Raw genomic sequence first — 23,618 nt, 5'->3', positions numbered from 1 at the left:
CGAACCGTTTAAATCAAATTACAAACAAATCTATGCGGTAGTTCAGAAGAGTCATAAAATCATGTATATAAATACATTCATTCATTCGATTGTTCACATTCATATGGCTTTGTTCAGTGTGGTCAACCGAAGTCTGATTGAATTCTGTCAAACAGTAAACATCTACCACAGAAAGTCACAGTACACCACACATTTCCAATTGGTTCCCTGAAGAATGGAAAACGTTTCCCCAAAACAAGATCTCCATGACAGCCTCTGCCAATTAGGGGAGGTTGAGGACATCACCGCAGCCTCTACCTGGGTGATCTCTGCTCTGCTACCGCTAAATTCCGTGAGTTGTGCTCTGTGTGCACCCGACTTCATGTGTCAAAGGGTTTATATGTGTAGCATAAAAAGTGCCCATATCGGAGGGCCAGGGAGGAAGGGGGGCTCACTACGGCCCCCAAAGTCCCTTTCAGCCTGCCTTTTCATGGTGGGTTCACCACCATGAATGGGCCGGCGGAAAGGAACATCATAATGCCTACGGCGGTGCCTGGTAGGCATCGCCACTATTGTAGGCATTACTCCGCCTCCGACGATCTCCTTGAGCCAGTCGGATGCGTGGCGGTCAGTCTTTCCTTCTGCTACACAGCCGCCCGCCATCCAAATGTGGTGGGTGGAGAAAATGATTGCGATGGCAGTGGGGCCGCCACCGACGGGTTGTCAGTGGCCGTCCTTCCGTCATCATAATTGGCCTGGGTGTCTGACTTCAGACAAATCGAAACCAGAAGTTGCCTCAATTAGATGCAACTTCTGATATAGTTAGAACATCTGTGAATTCTTGCTGTCTAACTTGTTTGGTTGTTATGTTATTTTATGTTATGTTATGTTATGTTAATATCACTTGATTAAGCAAAACAAATCATACCCAAAGGTATATCTTGGCACTCAGCCAGCGCAAAACAAACAACCAGAGACTAGAACAATCAAGTTTTCAACATTTTCTTGAATTTAATGAAATCCGCACAACAACAAAGATGGATAGGCAGTTGATTCCAGGCAGCAGGGGATGTGAAGGCTCTGCCACCATATCTAGAAGTGCAATCACAGGAGACAATCAGAAGCTCTTTATCAATAGATCTTGAAGTATGGGAAGGCTGATAGTGATGCAGTTTATACTTTTGGTAAAAAAGGGCATTACCTACCAAGTATTTGTGGGTAACATAACAGGTCTTAAACAAGATAAGCTTTCTGTTAGTAAGCCAAGAAGATCTCTCAGAATAGAAACTGAGGGAGATCCTGCCCGGAGATTACAGACCAGGGGGGCAGCAGTATTTTGCACAACCTGGAGCTTAGACAGTAAGGAGTCATTAACTTTCATAAACAGCGCATTACTGTAAGCTAGGTGGCTTATAACCAAGGCCTGGACCAGTGTTTTCCTGGCAGATGATGGTAGCTAAGGAACAACCCTCCTCAGAAGTCTCATGGTCACAAAACAAGAACTGCAAATTGCAATGATTCTTCATGGAAACGTCCTGGTCCAGTTTAATGTCCAGATTTCCTACAACGTGTCTTGGAGAAGGAGCTGCCCCTCCACATGCCACCAGTCCCGGGTCCAGAGGAGCTGAGCTTTTCCAAACAGCACATTTCTGCTTTTTCACCGTTTAGCTGGAGACAATTAGTTGTCATCCAAGTCTCAATTTTCCTCAGACAGTCTTGAAAAAGGTGTTTAGCATCGTCAATATCCTGCCCCAGCGAAATGATCAGCTGGGTGTCATCAGCATATGAAACTACATCAAAGCCACAAGATTTAAGAATGTGGGCCACTGTAAGCCCCTAGTATTTGATAGGGCATGTAGGTTTAGAGGCCCAGTAGATTTAATGCACTGAAGTGTGCACTGCTGTGGTGCCTGCTGTCATTTTAAAACAAAACTATGTCCAAATTCGGCTTCGTTAACAAAGGTACTTCCTTATTTGTACATATAGGTCCCCCCCAAGGTCTGACATAGGTGCCATGTTAAAAGAAGCAGTGACATTACAAAAGATGGTTTTGAGCCCTGGTGAGGTAAAAACTGCCAATTTCATTTTCCCCATTGTAGTGCATTAGCTCCATTTGCTAACGTGGGATGGCTTGCCCCCCTGCTTGCCTGCCTAGAAGCCTGGATAAATATAGGAGAGCTGCCTAGCAGCTCAGATCCCTGGACTGCTGTGCTGAACCCCTGGCCTGCACCAATATAACTGCACTCAGATGGACTGCACCTGCAGCACACTTTGGAACTTCATCAATAGAAGGAGTTTGCCTGACTGTAAAAGTTTGAGGAATGGACTATCTGAAAGCAACAGGTTAAAAGAGCTCCATCTGCATCATCTCCACCAAGAATAACCCAGCGGGACTGCGTCCAGCGTTTTTTTAAGGATTTGGCCAGGTGCATTGTATGTCTTGTAGTCTCAACTTCCCAAGGGACAAGTCAGAGATTCTGGAACCTTGGATCGGTGTTGTGGACCCTTCAAGACCCCAAAGGACCTTCCAGAGAAAAATCCATAAGTTTGGAATCATTTGGACAATTTTTGTCAAATAGCTCCATACATTTACCGGCCTGCTGTCGAGAGTCAAGCCGGCGACGTTGAACTGCGACTTGGCCAGAGATCCAGGTTTGCCTGACTAAATCTTCGGTGCTTTTCGTATACGAAGAGACTTACAGGAGTTGATCGAGGCATCGTGTTGAGCCAAGCTGCCATCATCAAACTGCGAGCTGACCTGATGAGGAGCCCTGCTCGGCTTTAAGAGAAAAAGCTCCAAAAAAAGTGACTAAGGGCCTGATTTAGATCTTGGTAGATCTGGTCCTGCTGCCACTTTCTTTCAGACGTTTTGACTGCCAGCCTACTTGGAGGTCCGCCTGCTCTATTTAGATGCTGGCGGGTCTATGTACGATAGTCTGTCTGAGCGTGTCATCTCTGCCGGAATTTCCTCCCGCGCTGACAACATCATAGGTAAAATTGGCTGTCAGAGAGAATCCAGCCAAGATTACAGCCAAGCCAATCACGATGTCCCTTTACGCCGAGGAAACTTTGACAGGGACACCTTCAAAATTGTGTTGACAGAATCGAAGTAAATGAGGTAGGAACTTACCCTTTTTTCTGTTTTCCACTTCCATTTCCATCTTGAACTCCATTGTCCATGTTCTTCCTTTGCTGCTACTACTTGACCACAACAGTAATCTACTCCATTGTCGCCGGAATCAAAGGTAAGCTTGTTTTTCACTTGTCTTACTATGAATTGTGTGTTAACATGTGCTTTGGCCTTGTATGTTTTTACATGACTCTTCCATGTAATTATTTTCTTATGTTTTATGCAATCGTTTTTATTTTACAACTTATCAAGGTAAAGTGAACACACCTGTATTGACACTTAAAAAAATATTTATTTGCTGTGGTGGTTGTGAGTGTTGTGCTTTTGGTGCCTGTGGGTGTACCTACAATAGTGTGTGTATTTTGTTTGTGAGCTGTGCTATAGGTACACACATGGGCATAATACATTACCTTTGTATATTTTTGGAGCAAGCACAAAATATATGTGTGGTGTCACAATAATTAGTAGTACTTACCAGTCACCACTCCACCAGGGACTCATTTCATCAGGAAGCTGCTGCTAGGACAACACTAGCACAACAGGGAAATCTACATAGGCTTGGCACAAACCTGCTGGCCTGACGGCAACAGAGTACTGATAGCCAGCAGAGGAGTTTGCTGCCTTGATGGAGGTGTGACCCTTATGCAATGGAAGACAGTCTTTTGATGTGGAAAGCGGTTCAGCCAGCCCACATATAAATACGGCGGTCAGGAATTCGTCAACTCAACAGAGTACTTGTAACTACCACCACGGAGGGACAACAGGAGTACCACCACCATCTAAATAAGGACCTAAATCAGAAGGTAAAAAATTTGACTGGGCCCTACTGCTCACGGTCACACAGAACGATTTATTTTTGCTGCTAATCAGTATCTAAAGGGGAAATCTGTTCCACTAAAGGGATTTTTATTAAATTGATCTCAGTTGGTGATTGTAAAAAGTGGATTGCGCTCAGTTTGGAGATTTTAAAATTTAATTGCACTTAGGTAGCCATACATTTAATCTGTATACTGTTTTGCACAATGAGACACCGGGAGATGCCATTTGGTTAGCGCTCCAGTGTCTCTGAGTTCCCACTATAAAATGAGACCTGCTGTGCAGATGTGTAGCAGACATGCGCAGCGGGCGCACAGCTGGTGCACTGAAGGCGTGCCTAAGGAATGCCCGTCTATGCCCATCCATGTCTGGTCAGCTCCCTGGGCTTGGAATCCTGGCTCTTTTCAAGTAAGTAATATTACATATTCTTCTGCACAGCTTTTAGCATTGTGAGGGTCTCTTAATGAAAGCCTTGGCATATGGATGGATATATCTCTCAAGTTCAACCTTCAGTCAGTGAAGCTTGCAGCTTCCTGCTACGGCTTCTTCAGAAGGTTTCAGACGATTCTTCCTCTTCTTCCTTCTACTGCCAAGAGACTGATTCTCCAGGCCCTTATCCTTCCTTGCCTGGACTAAGATAACTCCCTTTATTTGGAAGCTCCGAAGGCCACAACTAGGAATCTTCAGGTGGTACAGAATAGTGCAGCGCAGTTGTTGTTCAAAATACCTAGGAACCATTCTGCCCGACAAGCTTTGAATTCCCTTCATTGACTTCCAGTGGCTGAGAGGATTCAGTTCAAATCCCTCTGCATTGCCCACAGGGCGCTATGGGGCAAAGGGCCTCTGAATTCTTGTTCCGTGCTCTCCTTTTACCTTTCTCAAAGAACCTTGCTTTCCTCCAATGCTTGCCAGGCCAAAGTACCCCAAGTTAGAAGGGAAAGATCTGGAGGGTGATCTTTCTCATATAATGTAGCCAGGTTGTGGAACAACCTCACCATTTCTTTACATTCTATAAGTCAGCTACTTCCCTTTCAGAACATTTTCAAAATCTGACTATTTCAGAATAATTCTCTTCAAGAGAGGAGCCTAAAAAAAGCCCTTGGATGCTTCTGTGCTGCACTCTCAGCGCTGGCATGCCTATGGGTAGCTAAGCTCTTTATAAGTGCTTCATAATGATAATAATTGCATCTGACCTGTGCTCCATAATGGTAGGGCTGAAGCTTTGACTTTGTACCGGTCAACCACGACCAGATATCCCAAGTTGACACTTTTGGCTTTTAAGCACTAGAAAGCATTAAGGTCCTCATTTATGAAAAGTGACGCATTGCGTGAAAACAGCAATGCTTCACTTTTCATTGCGCTCTCCTTGCGACATGCTGGATGCGTCATATTTACAGTATGACGCACCATGTCGCAAGGAGTTACAGATATGTCAGTATTTTTGACCTATCTGTAGACACAAAAATTATGCATTTCTGGAGTGTGTCACCAAACTGACACTACTCCAGCAATGGGTCATTTCAAATGGGCAAGTCCCATGTTAAATGTGCCTGCGTCAGTCTTACGCCTGCTGCATCTGCATCATAAAAGGGGCGCAGTGAAATCTCATATATTTCACTGTGTCACTTCTACAATGCTTACTTGCGTTGGAACGCCCACCCTGCATACATTATACCTGGCGCAGGTATAATATGGCGCAGGGGTTTACAAAGTGACGCATCTACCTAGATGCGTCACTTTGTAAATATGACTCAAAATGGCGCATTTTTTACGCCGCTGGTGCGTCATAAAAAGTGACGCACCAGTGGTGCAAAAGTGACGCAAAGGCTCATACATAAACCCCTAAATTAATTTAAAAATCATATCTCTTGTTCCCTTCATTGGATGTTTGTTGTTTTGGTGTCATTTTAATCACAAAAATAGTTCCCATTTCAATAAAGTGGTGTTGAATTTTTATTGTGTGCTGTGTCTCACTTATTTAATGTATGGGTGTTTTTTAAAGCTTTACGCACCTGTCTTCTAAGTTAAGCCTGTCTGCTCACAGCCACGCTACCAAGGGTTGAGTAAGGATTACTTTATTGCTAACTTGACTGGACCTTATTTGTGATTGTGGTGTTTTTACTAGTTGTAGATACCTACCTGCCCCTACTAATAAACCACATTCCAACATTTTTAGGGAGATAAAATTAATTACTGCAAAGGGTTGGTCAAAATGTGAACGAGGAAAGTGTCTGACAAAATTAGATTGGAGAAGAAGAAAGTGGACAGTGGTGGAGCTTGAAAAATTACAGAGCCTTCTGTGTGATGAAATACATGGCATGGAAGAGTCAGATGCAAGCTACAAAACTTGACAACTGTTAATTAAAGTAAAACTTATGAAGGGAATTATACATGTAATGTGTGATGACTCTCGGAGTCATCTGAGTGAGGATTGAAAGAAATATTTCAATATTAAATGTTTTGGGCACCTGTACATTAACAGTAAAATGTCACTTCTGGACATTTTCCATATTTATGTCGATTCTAGTTAATACAGGCCTGTATTTAAAAACAAGCATTGGCAAAGCCAATAGGTCTCGCAATGTCTACATTTTTTTTTTATTTCCTGTTATGTGTTGGCTTGGTAAATTAAATAAAAATGGTAACAGAAAATCGGAGCAGCGCTGCATACACTGGCACTCTTTCGTTTACAAATTTAGCACTTAGCCCACCTCTGGTTTTGTCCCTGATGTCCCAAGGCATGATTGGGGGGGCTTACTTAAAGATCCAGGTCTTCAGATTCTTATGGAATTCAAGAAGGGAGGAGAGGCTCTGATGTGTTGAAGAAAGTCGCTCCAGGATTTAGGAGTAATCTGTGAGATGGTAAGACCTCCTGATCTGCAGAAGTTACCGTGGGTGGAAGCCAGGAGCAGGAGCCAGAAAATAGTGTGAAATGCTCCTACCCTGGTGTTATAAACTCCCGGGCCCTCACTGAGCTTGCCTGTGTGCACTACCGGTCAATGCTTAATTTGATGATGTGGTTTCCGGTGCTCGGCACCGGCACTTTATTGCCAACATCAGCATTGCAGCTCTGTTTGCCTAATATTGAAATGAGCACAACAGTAGGTGTTTTTTTATTCAATATTCTTTAAAAATTTCTACAACCTGCCGCCCAGTCCATTCTTATAACTTTGGTGGCCTGGAATAGTCTGAATTGTTGCCCGTGTAGATGTGTGATGGTTAATAGTTGTCTTGGTGGTGTCATTGCCAGCGCTGGCAAGGCCAATGGGTGTTGCAAGGTGCAGTGCCCTCCTGACGAGGCCCTGGCACTTAGGGGCATATTTACACGACCCTAGCGCCACCAGAGCATCACTTTTTTTGATGCTCCGGTGGCACACAATGCAGGACCATATCTACAAATACACGTAATGTGGCTTTTCTTGGCTTTGCAGATAAGGTGTGTGGCTTTTGTTGGCTTTGAAGATAAGGTGTAAGACCATGCGTTGCCTTATATTGTGTCAGGGTGGCATGACATGGGTGTTGTTGTGGGCAATCCCACGCAACACCCATGGATTTTGACACTGCCCCTGATTTACAACATAGTGCGTATTTGGGCAGCACCAAAATCTGACCCGTCCCCAGAGCAAGCGTAAGGAGAAATGTTTACATTTCTCGTTTTTTCCTCTTCCTACGTGTGCTACATTGTGCAGCACACATAGAACGAGGAAAACTTCCTGCACAAAAACACTCATGCCAACAACACAGACACCCTTGCACCATAGTGCAGAGTGCATGTATTAGCACACAGCTGCTAATTGTGCACCCTGAAAGGACAGGAATGCACCATATCTTATAAATAGACTGCATTTCTGTCCTATCGAATTGGCATAGGGCAGCACAGCAAAACGACTTGTGGCACTGCTCTGCCAAGTCTCTGTAAATGTGCCTCTTAGTTTTTACAAACCTCTGCTTCCTGATCCACTGGGTAACTTCCTCTGGTGCCCCTTAATGCCTAGGGCCCTCCTCTGCTGGGCCCGAAATGCAGTTTCAACTGGAGCTGCCACCCTCTAACTGCAATGCTGTACACGCTAACGGGGCGGGGGGAGTAGGACATGGACTGGGAAGATCAGAACGTGTGTTGGAGCAGCTGGGGAAATGTGAGCTCTAGAAGGGGGAAAGCGATGAATGGCCAGATCAAGATGTGAGCGTAACACCCTAAACTGGCACAGCTCCCACCCACCTCCCTTCTTGACTCTGATGCAGTACCAAAGCTCAGATACCCAGCAGCACTGGAGAGGCACAGCGGGATGGCAACCCTCACACCTTCAGCCCTTGATGAGCTGTTAAGAGGTGCTTGAAGGTGACTGAGAGGGAGGGGCTGCAGCTTCAGGAGCAGGGGCATCTATTCAGATGCAAACAGCCCTGAATGCGTCATGTCTCTGCAATTTAGAGGGGCCTCACACATTCACTGGCCCTGATTACACCAGGCAGCACGTGGTTCTCTTCACAGAGCTTAATTACTGTCACTAAATTGTAAGCAAACCTCGGTTCTTTAAACATGCAGTCTATAATGTAATAAAATTAGGAAATGGCACAATCGCACCCACTCTGATTAACAAAGTATGGAGGACAATCAGTTAAATCAGTTCTATTGGAGTATCTCCTTTAAGTACTGTACATCACAGTGAGGGATGGTAAAACTAACATTTTGGAAAGAGAGTCTGTCTTCTCGTTGTCTTGTCCAAGAGGGGGTGAGGAGCCCTACCCCTCCCTGGAAGAGACCAAGATGATACTAGAATACTGCATGCCCACCCCTGTGCCCACCCTGGTGGATCCTGTCCCCCCTCCTGTGATGGCTCCTGCCCCCCCTCAGTGATGGCTCCTGTCCCCCCTGTCCCCCCCACCTGTGATAGTTCCTGACCCCCCCCCCCTCCCCCCTGTTGTGGTGGATCCTGTTTCCATCCTGGGTGGCTTCTGTCCCAGCCCTGGAATAGCTCCTGCAGCGAGGGTGAAGTACTTGATGGGCCTCTTCTCAAAAAAGACTCAGCTCAAAATTAATATGAAAAGGTGGGTGAGTAAGGGAAGGGATGGGTGGATGGCTGGATGAATTAGTGAAAGGGTGAATGGATGAATGAACAATTGAATAAATGGATAATGAGAGCGGATGGATGGATTGATGAGTGAGTGGAAGGGTGGATGAGAGAAAAGGTAAATAACTGGATGTATGGGTGGAAAGGTAGCTGGATGGGTAAAAGGGTGGATGGATGAGTGAAAAGGTGGATGATGAGTGAGTGGGTGGATGGATGAGTGAAATGATGGATGGATTGATGAATTGATAAGTGCAAGGGTGAATGGATGGGCAGATGAGTAAAAGGGTGGATGTAAGGATGGATGAGTGAGTGAAAGGGGGGGTAGATAGACAAAAGGATGAATAGATGAGTGAAGGAGTGAAAGGATAGATGGATGAGAGAAAGGATGGATGAGTGATAGGGTCAATGGATGGATTCATGAGTGGATGAGTAGATGGATGGGTGGGTGGATGGAAAGAAGGATGGCTAAGTGAAAGGGTCGATGGAGAGAGAAAGGAAGGATGGATGGATGGATGACTGAAAGGGTGGATGGGTGGAAGGAGGAGTGACTGGGTGGATGGATGAGTAAGTGAAAGGATAGCTGGATGGGTGAAAGGGTAAATGGCTGGATGGATGAGTGAATGGATGGATGGGTGGAAGAGTGGATGGATGAGTGTACAGATGGATAGGGTGGAAGGGTGGATGGATGGATAATGGATAGATCAGTGAAAGGATGGATGAAGGGATGGATGAGTGAAATGAAAGATGGAAGGATACATGATGGATAGGTTTGCAAATGGTTGAATATGTTTGGATATGGCTGCAGTGCTTAATTTGTGCCGCTGCTTTCCGGTGCTCAGCACCGGTACTTCATTGTCAGGGCCGGGGCTATAAATTATTTTCAGTGTTGGTGAACGTAATAAAAAAAAAAAACATGAACAAAGGAGATACTCTGCTGCGCTTTTGTGGAGGTTTTGTAAGGATGGATGTGATTCTGCTGTGCTCTTGTGGCGGTTGAGACGTCCGGTCAGTGGTACTTGATAGCGTTATGTTGTAGGGGGGGTGTGGTTGAGTAAGGAGTCATGAGTTGCTCTCTGTGTTATGTACACTTCACATGTGACGTGGGGTCATGCCTATTTACGGTACATCATGTGGAGTTTAACAAGGCCTTGCGGTTGCCTCCTGATAGGACGCCGCCTTACTATACTAGCACATTCTAAGGGGGTGGATGTTGCGTGTTCTTGAAGGGTGCCGAGTTGCACCTTGAGGCATGGGTGATTACACAGTTTAGTGGTGTTCTGTGGGCCGACTATACTACAGCTGGAAAATAATTCCTTTATCGGAAATAGTATTTCACAGTTTTTTGGGGCTTCCGTTTTCTATGAGCGAACTGGGAATTTAGTTTCACCGGGTGTTTTTCCTTCTAGTGTTGTGAAATGGGTATTTTGGTCATTGGCTGCATAATGTGTTTTCTTTTTCTTTAGTTGTAGAACTAGTCCATTTGTCTTGTGTATAAATTGTGTTTTCGTATGGCATCCTCCTGTTAAAAGGAATGGGGTTGTGGGCTTTTGTTTAAGTCACAAATTTGAATCCCGGCAGGGCCACTCAGCCTTTCATCCTCCATGGTGAGTAATTGAGACCCTTTGACCTGGTAAATATTAACACCCGTTGTGTACAGATCGTAGAAAGGAGCAGAAGTGTGGTATGGAGCGGTAAACATAACTTTATTAATAATAAAACAGCATGACTTGCAATATATGCTTTGACCCACGAAGAGTACTGTGCCCTCTAACTTCTTATCATATGAAGTAAATATGCTCCTTAAAGAACGTATCATGCTTCTAAGCGCTGTAACTAACAAGTATTATTCCAGTTATCAATGGTACTTGGTGGCATCTTTGCTGAGAGTGGATAAGGACATCAGGAGTCACTTGAGGCTTTGCCCTTCTTTATTGATGGCCCCTCTCCACAGTTCACAGTGGAAATAAATAGCATAATACACTCGGCGCATCTGCATCAATGCTACATATATACTGCTGCAGTTTGGCCACGTTGTTAAAATAGGTTCGGACTAGAGACTGTCGTGCATGTGACAGTCACTCAGTGCCTCAGGGAAGGGACTGCCATGGGTGATCATCACTCGATGCCTCAGGAACTACCATGAATGACCATCACTTGATGTCTCAGGTGAGGAACTGCCATGAGTGAGCATCACTTGATGCCTCAGGTGAGGGACTGCCATGAGTGACCATCACTTGATGCCTCAGGCGAGGGACTGCCATGAATGACCATCACTTGATGTCTCAAGTGAGGGACTGCCATGAGTGCCCATCACTTGATGCCTCAGGCGAGGGACTTCCATGAATGACCATCACTTGTTGTCTCAGGTGAGGGACCGCCATGAATGACCATCACTTGATGTCTCAGGGAATGCCATAGGTGACCATTACTTGGTGCCTCTGGGGAGAGACTGCCATGAGTGACCATCACATGAATGACCATCACTTGATGCTTGAAGTGAGGGACTGCCATGAGTGACCAGCACATGAGTAACCATCACTTGATGGATCAGGTGAGAGACTGCCACATGTGACCAACACTGGAAGGCTCGGATGAGGGACTGCCATGAGTGACCATCTCTTGATGCCTTAGGCAAGGGACTGCCATGTATGACCATCACTGAATTTATAGGTGAGGGACTGTATGTGCATGACCAGCACTGGATGGTTCGGGTGAGGGACTGTATGTGCGTGACCATCAGTGGACAGTTCGGGCGAGGGACTGTGTGCGTGAGCATCAGTGGATGGTTCGGTCTAAGGACTGTATGTGCGTGACCAGCACTGGATGGTTTGGGCTAGGGACTCTATGTGAGTGACCATCAGTGGACAGTTCGGGCGAGGGACTGTGTGCGTGACCATCAGTGGATGGTTCGGGCGAGGGACTGTATGTGCGTGACCAGTGGATGTTTCGGGCTAGGTACTTATGTGCGTGACCAGCACTAGAGGCCTGAATTGAGGGCACTTTCATAAATGTAAACACTTGGTGGCCCATTGGTTTCATGTACTGGTTTCATGCCACCCTCGTCCAGGTCATTGGATCACAGCTCGGCGAGGTGAGCCAGTTGGTTTCTGTGGCTAACTTACTGCCCGGCTGGCAGGTGGCCATCCCGCAGCGAGGACCGCTGCAGAGTTGATAATGCTCCTAGAGTAAGTGGGTGGAGTCAGTGAAGGAAGTGAGTGGAGCCAGGGAAAGTGGATGTGGCCTCCTCCAAACATTTGAGCACCTTGACTTCATATTTTACAAATCAAGCACTGTATGGCTGGGCTTACTTATATACTATTGCACGACCTCCTCTGATGTGTCTGTAAAACTTACAGATTGTCCTGAAGTTTTGTCCTGAATTTTGACTACCTGTCCTGAATTTGTGTCCTGAATTTTGACCCTTTGTCCTGAATTTTTACACTCACCGTCCTGAATTTGCACCAATGCCAGTTGATCACCCTATTAAGTTGCTGTGAGTGCACAGCTTCTTTTCGATGTTACTGCTGTAGCTGCAGATATTCCGCTGCTGCTGTGTGTCACTGTAGTAACTTTGAGTACACACTGCTGCTTCTGAGTGTCTCTGCGGTAACTTTGCTCACTGCTGCTGTTTCCTAGCAGTATTTGTGAGTACACTGCTGCTTCTGTGCGCTCCTGCAGTCTTCTTGTTAATAACTACTGGCTGTCATATGGATCCTCTCAGCCAGGTTTCCGTATCTTTCGGACTTTCCATAACTCCTTTGACCCGCTGCGTGGTTGCATTTTTTGGGCCAATCTATTCCCGTCAAACATATCGATCTGCATCACAAGTGTGAGCTTTCCCCATGCTCTCTAGGCTTTGTGAATGCTGGTAGGGCTGAGACGGGGTCAGTTACTTGTCTGCCTGCATCTCGCTCTGCTTGGGGAAGCCACTGCTACTGCCAGGCATTATCCCGCCTGCAGAGGGCACTGGCACATCAAAAGTCACCCTGACTGCTCCCCCGGGAATGGAGAAGTAATACAAATTGGATCCCCAATCCTTATGTGGAGCCCTCTCTGCAAGGCCAGGGACATTTTTTTCACCACTGTTGCGTAATTTGAAAATTACGTACATTGGCAGCACTTATGACAGCGCAACATTTGGCATGCTTTCAAGCTATCCAGCATTGGTTCAAGCACAAAGATATATTTTGGGAATGGGAGACAGGCTTCAGCGTAAAATGCGTCACAGGGACCTTTTTCTCCTGAACTTGTCCCCTTACCAGTAAGTGTCTCGAGTGACTTTGAACACGAGGCAACCGTTTGTGTTAAAATTTCCATCCGGAGGCCCCAGAGTGTATTTCTCGTAATTTTGCATAATGTCTTGACATTCTTCTTCGTATTTCTGCGTGGAAAAGTACACTGTTTTACACGAGCTTAATCGAGGGCAGTCACAGTTTCCTGGCCATTCTCCTGTACCATTTCTGACACTGTTTACTGGTGTCAAATGCAACAAGCGCGGCCGCGAAACTGAAAGCGACTGCACTATGTTAAATTAGTAAAGTGACCATCTGCCAGCCTGCGCGCCGCTGCTCGCTCCAGAGACCCACAGGCCATGGGAGTCAACGTTTAGAGGAAAAGCGGGACATGCACCTGTCTTTGGCTATTTGCATACTTTCATTATTGATAGACCCCACGCAACGGCCAATGGAATGTGTGGGAAGAGTCCGACCGACACTGAGAAGTCTGGAGTGATTCCAAGAGGCCCTCTCCTAGAGCAACACATGTGCGCTGCGCTAGGCTCGACCTAAAAAGGGCATATGTTAGGTGAATAATTTTCTTTTAAAATGTGGACATTTCTGTTTTTTGTAGACAAGCTGAAGCAAAATTTAAAATGTGTGATGCTTATTTTCCCATTTCTAATGCAGAGAAGAATGTTTTGTTCCTTGAGATTATGGTGGAATTTCTTAATTGAATAGAGCCTTTCAGCTCCACATGCAAGTATGACCAGTCCAAATGCCTTATCTGCTGAGTTTGAAGGTCACAGTTGGGGCCCGCTTTTGACAAGTTTTTGCACATTTTAATGAAATTGGAACTGTAGGTTTTCTGTTTTCACTTGACTGGTTGGGTGTTCTAAAAGTTCACGTGTTAGTAATAATGTTAGATGTCTGTTATTTTAAGAATGATATTTGCATTGTTTGAGTGCAGTTCCCCCTCTAGCTTTCTTAAGACAGAGATGCCCTTCTTATGGATCAGATATTTTTCCCATCCCTGAAGGAGTTCAAGTGGCTCAAGGCATGTGCCTTCCCCACTTGCTAGATGAAGCTCTGTTTGATTTATACAGCCTGCCTTTCAGTGGCATTCCAACCTGACACAGTCAGTCACTCAAAAATGGTATTGTTTGATTAGTTAAAATCATCAACAATACAGTCATCATCATCATTAAATCAAGTAAAACATATTTCATGACGTATATACAATTTAAATCCTGCACAGGGGACGGTGGTTATATGTCAATCAATCAATAAATTGCAGCTATTCACCCCTGAGGGTATCCAGGTGCTGCAGTCTTGCTGGTCTCAATCAAAAAGCCGGTTCTTGAGTCCTGAAGTCGGCTAAGTATGTTTAGATCACATTGTCCATAAATCAGTAAGACAGTCTAAAGTAATGTAATACTATGTGCCTAAGGCACTGTCTTAAGTGAGCATAAAATCATTAAAAAAAATCCTATAGGGAGCAAGACCATGATATTTGAAGAGGAGAGACAAAGTGATATAGCCTCCTTGCAATTGCGGCACCCATAAGACGGGAACAAAGGTTTCCGAAGGGTGCAGCGAGGGGGGTTACCAAACTCCGGGCAGCAGAGGAGTAAGTGGGTGAAAGACTCATTTTTGTAATTTCAAAATCTACACCTTGCCTTGGGGTTGTTGTTGGACCATGACACCATTGCAGTTGAAGGTTTTGAATCGGGTGAGGGGGGCCTTGCAACCATATTACTTCTGCATTCCCTACTTACTGGAAATTTCAGGTAGCGTTGTAGACCTTTGGGATCATAGGAAGGGGGAAATGACTTTGAGCTGATCCTGCTGTTGGACTTTTCTGGATTTTGACCACTTTTTTAAATAACTGTTTGAGTGCTGTGTTTGACAGATTTTGAGCTTTTATTGTCTCTGTTTCAAGAGAAATATCAGCACATGCAGATCATAGATATCTGGTCCAGTTGTTAGCAGGACCTTTGAAAATGACCTGCAAGACTTCCTTAGATGAACCTCCAGCAGAGTTGTGTATCTGGTGGTAATACTTAAGGAATTAGGACTTATTTGCGAGATCTTGGTATCTGGGCACGCCTGATATAGCAAGGTCACTGGAATCCTTTTGTAAGCAACTGTTTGTAATCTTTCTAGCACTGTGTCCATTTTTGATGGGAAAATTTGTTGTCCATACGAAATTGTTGGAATCAGTTTAGCCTTGATTACTCCTATTATGACCACTGCTGATGGACTTTGTAATTTTGCATTCATTTTGCATAATGCAAATATTAGATTTTGTGCTTTGATTTCCATTGTTCTCACTTGTATATGCTCTTTGTCTGAGCCAGCTGGCCATGTGCTATTTGCCCAAGTCAGCTAACCAGACACCTAGATTGTTGTATGGTTTAGCGTATGGAATTCTAGATGGCCCCAGTTTTCAGACTTTTTTTTTTTAAGTTTCCCAAAAACGATGACTTTAGTTGTATTTGCATTTGGCAGCAAATTATTACTCTGGTTATATTGATCCAGCTGATCCAGCCCTCACTGGAGACCTATTGATGTTTGATCCAGTATGATTAAGTCATATGCGTATTGTAGAATTTAAATTTGATGCACTCCGAGGCTGGGATGAAAAGACTGAGCCTTTAAGATTCCATGCCTCAAATCCGCGGTGTAAATTGTAAACAGTAATGGGGCTATGTTATACTTGGCATCTTTTGGTGTGTTTCCCCTGACCTTTTGCTTTCTGACCTCCAGGTTTTGACTCTGTTTTTGCTGGCTTAGTGTCTCTGCGTACTTTCTCCTTGCTGTTCAGTGTTAAAGTATAAGTGCTCCTGTTGTAAATTGTGTTATGGATTGGTGATTCCATGATTGGCATATTTGATTTACTTGTCAGTCCCTAGTAAAGTGCACTGAGTGTGCCAAGGCCTGTAAATCAAATGCTGCTAGTGGGCTGCAGCACTGGATTGTGCCACCCACACAAGCAGCCTGTAAATGTAACTCTGGCCTGCCATTGCAGAGCCTGTGTGCAGTCTGGGGCTGCCATGCCGACTTGGCAAGTGCACCCACTTGCCAGGCACTAACCTTCCTTTTTCTTACTTATCGGTCACCGCTAAGTTAGGCCCAAGGTACCCCTGTAGGCAGGGTGCAGTGTATGTGAAAGGTAGGACATGCCCTCGTGTGTGTGGCAAGTCCTGATAGTGAATTATTGCCAATTTTGTTTTTCACTATTGCACGGCTACCTGTTCCTATAAGACAGAATAGTGAGTTTGTTTATAACATCTAATAAACATAACTGGCCCTGGGAACAAGGTACAGAATAAAGTTTAGTATGCTATGATTTTTATATTCTGTGTTTGAAAATACCACTTTAAGAAAGTAGGTATTTTCTTGCTCAGCCATGCAGTAGGCCTCTGCTGGGTTTGTGGATTGACTGTCTGAGTCTGGGTATTGGATGACAGGGGCAGGGAAGGAGCAGTGGCTCCAGAGAGTCTAGATGAGTCAGGGAAGGGCTGAATAGATCTGGGCTGCATTTAGAGTAGGGGGAGTTGGCTTCCTTTCACCTGAATGGGCCTGGTCTGCCTCTGACAACACTGTCTCCACCTCCTGCCAGGAAGCTGCGCCAGAAAAGACAGAACTGGTTCTGGCTGGGCACAGACTCTCTCTGCCTGAGAGGACAAAGGATGTTGGGCTATAAAAAGTGGGGCCCAGACCCCTGAACTTTAGAACTCGCTGGAATCAAGGAACCTGCTAAGGAGAAGAGCTGGAAGGGCTGCCAGAAGGAGTACTGCCCCTTTGCTGTGTTGTTGCTTTGTTAGGTTGGCCTGCAGTTGCTGCTTCGGCCTTGGGCAGTGAAAGGACTGGACTGAACTTTCTTTACTTGTGCAGAGTATCTCCAAGGGCCTGAAACTGAGCTGGCCTCCTGTTCTGAAGTCTCAGGGACTGCAAAGACTTCATCAACCTCTGGGTACTGCTTCTGGAGCCGCTGTTTTAGTTGCCACAGAGAGGGGACCAGCAACCGACTCCATCACCGACTCCGTTGCTGGTTCTGTGTCCTAACGGCACCGAAGACCGCACTGTCCGCATCTCGCACCGCATCCCTGGTCTCATCGACGATGACAACCGCCGCCACCACCGAGCTGCTGGTTGCACCGTGACCTGTGGGCACCGCAGTCCGCACTGCCTCGCTTCACTTCACCAACCTGGTCTTACCAGCGCTGGTGCTGCTGCTGACTTGACACCCGTGACCGCATCATGGTTAGAGGCACCACTCGTAAAGTTTCACGACGCATCCCCTTGTCCCACACAGCCGTCTGGGCCGACCCATGCCAGCTCCCGCAAACTGGCTCTCTTGCCTGCACCGCAACCTGCCAGCACCATATCTAACACAGTCTCGCCCTGCACCATTAGCCTTGGTCTCACCGACGCCATCTGGACGATCATCACTGAGCCGCTGCCTGCACCACATCGAGAGGACACCGTGCCCTGCACACTTCCATTTGGCAACGCAACCACGACGATTGCTGACCGGCTTGCACCCCGTGTAAGCCGCAACGAGAAAAGGTACTGTTACCAAGTCTGTTCACACTTTTGCTGGCCCGTATCGAGGCGGTCTGCTGGAATTGTTAGACTCTGTTGTTTTCAGCATCGCAGTAGCCCAAGACGGAGCTACTGACTCGTACAAAGTGTGTTTTTGAGGTATTTCTGCAGTTTGGAAAACATCTTGCAAAATATCTATTTTTCAAGTACTGTATTGTGGATACCTTATCGTTTTTGGTCTTGTTTTGAGTATATAAAAATATTGGATATTTTTCTAAACTGGTGTCCTTTTGTAGTGCTTTCACTGTGTTACTGTTGGTTATGTGCAAATGCTTTACACACTGCCTCTAAGATAAGCCTGACTGCTCGTGTCAAGCTACCAAGGGGGTGAGCAGGGGTTATTTTAGTAGTATAAATCCTTTATCCTGACTAGAAGGAAGGGTCCCTACTTGGACAAAGGTGCAAACCATTGCCAACTAGAGACCCCCATTTCTAACAGGTTAATACACAGCTTTGTTTAATACCTTTGCTTGTATATATTTTTTGGGATACCCTATCCCCTTGACCCATACCGAAGAGTTTGAGCAGAGTGAAATCATTGCTTTTAGCAGGGGGTGCGTTGTGCCCTAATCCATTAGTAGATTTATTGGTCTCCAAATGAGGGAGAGTAATCCACAAAGCATGCAATTATGGGGGGCTTGGTGGGCCCGTTCGATCTGTGAACTAGGTAGGGGAGGGTGACTACCGTCTTTGTAGTCGAGGCACATTGCCTGAATCCTGTCTGATAGTATGGTTTTAGGTTGGCTGTTTCTGCCCTATTTTTAAGTTCCTCCAATAGAATTCTAGCATAAAGGCCTCGATGTCCAGAAGTGCTATCAAGTGGCAATTGGTGGGGTTGTTTGTGTCTCCTTTTTTATGCATGGGGTACAATATTGACTTGGGCCACAACCCAGGTACGTCCACGAACCTATAACCAGCTTGGAAAAATGGTATTAGATGCTTAGACCATAATTCAGTGTCATTTAAATAAAGGGCCAGGCAGGCCTTTGGGAGCTCGAGCGGCATTTTCGCACATTGCCTGGAGAGCTTTTTGAACAGATTTTGCTTTAATGTTCTCTTATACTTGAGTCAAGGCGCGAGGTGACATCCAGGTTTGAGATATATTAGCTGTGCTTATAACTGATGATCTGTGATGTTCCCTTATGTAGGCCAGCCATGTTTCCTGGGGTACGCAGTTATCTTTTTTGTAAGCTGTGTTTTGTGGGCTGTTGACGTAGTGCCAAAATTGTGATTTATATCCGCTTCCCATTGGTGCATATAGTTTTAACCATTCTCCATCGTAGTGTCTTTTCTTTGCCTCCCAAAGACTTTCCTGTACAATCTCCTGTATTTAATTAGAGTGAGTTTCACTTTTTCATTAGAGTTATCTTTCCTGTAAGCCTTAGTGGCTTTCTTTAAGGCTGCTTTGTTTTTTTAAAGTTCTTTATTGTCCCAAGGTTTCCTGCCCATGCTGCATGGGAAGTGAGTGTTTTTACATTCAATGTTCCGGATGTTTGCCTGATTGTGTGGATGGCTGTTATTGGGTCTGTCTGTGTTCTTATGAGATTGCTGTTTTTTGGGGGGCTCTGCTGTGTTGAGATTTGATCAGTATCAGTTTGCCAGCATTTAAGCTGTGTTTCTGTTAAATTGCACCATTTTATCTTTTTCTTTGCTTTGGTCTTTTCTTCCCCGTTTGGGGTACCGATTATTGGTAAACTTACCCACTCTAACAGTTCCAGCTGACCGCGTCGATACTGGCCAGCAAAAGCATGCTACTAATGGGAAGTGATCACTTTCACTTCAATGCTGAATTGTCATGTGCATACAATGCATGCTGATAAGGCTTGACCTAAATATGTAGTCCAGGGCGGACAGCTTGTTGCGGGTGCTTAAACTTGGGTGATTCCCAGGGTGTGAGTCCCGGAGGGAAGAGAGATTGTAAACCTGCAGGATGTGTGACTTTTTACACTTTCTTTCCAGTTGACCAGTTCAGTTTGGGTTCCTTTCTGCCAGATGTTTCAAATTGAAGTCTCCATGAGTAACATCTCATGTGTTGAAAACCTTCATAACATGCCCTCCAAAGACTCACTGAAGTCGTTTAATATTTAATCTTTGGGTCCTTTGGATAAGTTCAAGTAGAGGTTCAATATGTGGATTGGTTTAGATGATTGACTCAGTTGGTTGCCTCCCATGGTTAGTGCTTGAAATATTGAGTTTTGTTCAATTATATCTACCATAACGTTTAAACCTGTCAATATGGGAGTAACCAAACCCCCAGAAGGCCTTCCCTGTAGACAGTTTTTTCTGCTGGTAGGAATCCTTCCTGATATCCATCTAGTGGCAGTGAACTCTGGCCCCAAGTCTCTTGAATACAAATTACATCCCCTGTGTTCAAAACATTTATTGAGTCTGGGCTGCAAGTCATATGTTTTAAGCTCGGCACATTCCACGATATTAAGGTTAATTGTTTCGTATGCGCAAACTGGGCATAGTTAATAGGTGGTTCGGTGTTGCTTACAGCTTGTGCCTCCTCTTGTTTGAGTGTAGTTATACTTGGTGTGATTGGCCTGATATTTAGCTTGTTTAATGTGATGTGTGTATTTGCTGAAGAGGAATGCTCTGTTGATGGTTTAGCCATGTTGGTTCTGCCACTTGTTGTCATCTGTCAAGTGCTAGAACCCTTCCTTGCAGTTGACCCTTTGAATATAGGTTAGAATGGGGCTCCTGTGAATCCGTTGGTCACCTCAGTCTATTCAAGCCTTACCTGGTGTTGGTGTGAAGCCTTATTTTTACTGATGGGGTTTCTGCTTTTTTCCCACCTCCGTGTTAAAATTTGCGTTGGTTTACATGGTTCCAGTCGACCTCTGGGTATTGAGGATTGACATCCCTCGACCGCATCCGCTTCGGTTTCCAGACTTTTTAGCTGGGATGGGACAGTTAGGTCTGAGTGCCTTGTGTAGTCCTCTTGATCGGATCTTCCCTAAGTTCAAATTTGATGTTCGTATGGGCACCTGATTTGGGGGGGAATGCCTTGCCCGGTGATGAATACTTTTCCTGGTTAGATTCGACCCAGACTCCATGTTGGCCTGTCATTTCTTTTATGTTCTCCACCAGAGATGCCAGCATGTCAGGAATAGTGCAGTTTGTCCACGATGTGTGCACGGACACAGTAACCTTTGGTCTTGTGCTCAATTGCGATGCCTATTCTATCTTTGAGAGAACTGACCTTTGAATTCAGATTTGAGATGCTATTTGCCATGTATTGTAGTATGTCCACCTACAATTTAAGTTTATGTGATCGCCAGGTGAGCGCGTTGGTGGTTGCAAGAAGTGCAGAGGTTATTGATAGCAGAATGGTCTGATCTGCCGATGAGATGGGATTTCTTACAGGAACCAGTGCCGTAGATACGTTTCTAAGGCTGCCTTGTGTGTTCTCGGTTTCATCCTGTAGCCTTTCATCGGCATAACGTGGCTCAAAGGTAGTGGAATGGTCCTTGTTATCCTCCCCTGGGTCCCCTTCCAAAGCCTCTTCTGATATTTAGATGGAGGTTATCTCAATTGTAGGTATATCTGGTAATCTCTCCAGTTCTACTCTGCTATGATGCACTTGTGCCATTTTCTCAATTGTTTACTTGCCGGGCACTAATAACTTATTGCCCGTTATCCATATTCCTGTGGTTATGTTGAGGGATCAGAATATTTTTAATTGTCTCATTTCTATCACTTAAGATGGCCTGAGCCATGGCCCTGAGCAGTATCTTGTGGTAACTGACAGCCAGTGACTGGCTAGATGTTTTTACCTCTGATTCTGGCTGCCATCCGGGTTCTTCCTGATCTGGCATCAGCCATGAGTTTTATTTTCATTAAAAACACCCTCCACTAGAGTTTCCAGCTAGATTCAAAGAGCAATGGGCCTTGAAAGGGACTGGCAACTGTTGAGTGAGTTAGAGTTACTGGGCATATTTTATGGGCCAACAGTACTAGAGTCTGTCCCTGAATAGTTCCAGAGTTTCTGCTAGTAGTTTATCACCAGGATGGCCTCTTGTCTGAATATCACTTGTTACTTATTATAGCTTTCCAATGGACATGTGCTATTCGTCTGCACGTATGTTTTTATGTGCTAGATACCCAATGCAAAGAGTAATGTGTGCAGTGTGCTGCTGAGATAGCCAGGGCAGATGATCAGAAGCAGACTGAGTCAAGCAGGAATGTGCAAAGAGCATGCTGCACATTGAGGGCTCTCACAGGGCTTGAAGACCGACAGTAAAAGGGCATGGAGAAGAAGAAGAAGCGGCTGCAATCCAGCTGACCCGCTAGCTGACCGAAATGGAGGTTGGTTGGCTTCCCCTTATCTCCTCTCAGCCGCTGCCTCCACTGACACCTTCTGCTTGACTTCTCCTCAAACTTTACAACTTTCCTCGAGCTCAGCTAAGCATGGAAATGAGTCTGCTTTGATTTATATTGAGGCAACTTTATAATAGTATGTCTTTGCATTTACGATGTTGAATTGCTCTGAATTATACTAATTTATGTATTGGCTATTGACATACAACTAATCTTCAAACTTTGCAAATCTTCTGATAAAACCTACATGGTTTGCAAATCCAATACTCTTTGGCATATTTGTGCGGCCACACGCTTATCATGTTATTTAATTGTTTAGATTTTTTTATTTTAAGTCTCAGTTGGATCTAAAAGTCCATCTGCCTCAGTGCAACAGGTATTCAAGTGTGCACCAGAAATTTACATAGTGCAAAGTGCTGTGTGAAGGGTTTGTAAGAGTCCTGAGTTGTTGTACAGAGTCTTATTACTGGTGGTCTGTTCTTTTTTGTTCTTGGACAATTGATATTTACAGACTTAACCAGGCTTCAAAAGTCATATCTGTTTATGTTTAGATTACTGGAATAAGCAATTTCAATCTTTGTTATGCTCGTTTTCTGTGATTCAATGATTGAGGGGCAAAATTTGATGTTTTTGTAATGTAATTTGTCACAAATAAATTAGCAGAACTGAACTCAAAATACTTTTTGGGCAAACCCTAACCTTTAAAATTATGAGAGGTGGGGTGGATAAATGTGACTGAGATATGAATAACGTACTAGACATAAGAGGTAATCAACTTTCCTCTAGCTTACATTTTGTGCCTGGACCTCTCACAGGCTTATGTTGATTTCAGGAAACTTCAAATCTCACATTTAAATATGAGTTTCTGCCTTATGCCCCCAGAGTTGTCACGTACTATACAGCACTGTGTAATAACTGCGCAAATGCCATATGTGAGTTAAAATCTTTTATTGAGAATAGAGCCAGAACCCCACAGACAGAGTTGGCGTCAAACAGCAAGTGATCACGGAGCGCAGTCACCAACCGTCAACCAGAGAGCGCCTGCGACCACCTGCCGACACAGAACATTGCTTGTGCAGTGAGGTACCGCGTGGGCAGATACTACATATCTCTTTTCCTTATTAAACATCACAAAATATAACAAAAGGGTAAAACAAACAGAACACAGAGTGACAATAAGAAAACATAGAATAATGATACAAAAAAAAGAATTCTACCAAAATACAATTAAAACACTTCCAGATAAAGAATAAGGGAAATATAGAATCTCAAAACAAAAATATATGTGTGCAGGAATTACAGCATCAGACAGTATCAAACAAATGAGAACACAACCTATCTGTACCTCGCAAACCTGCATTTCTAATACCTCTGTGCACAACCTTTGAGGATGCTTTATCCCTATCAGTGGAATTTTGATATGGACATTGATTGGTCCTCTTTTAGAGGAAAGGACCCTGGACACACTTTGGTCTA

The sequence above is a fragment of the Triturus cristatus genome, chromosome 7, assembly GCF_964204655.1.
Source record: "Triturus cristatus chromosome 7, aTriCri1.1, whole genome shotgun sequence".
Classification (NCBI taxonomy): Eukaryota; Metazoa; Chordata; class Amphibia; order Caudata; family Salamandridae; genus Triturus; species Triturus cristatus.
Note: the sequence above shows the minus strand (reverse complement) of the source record.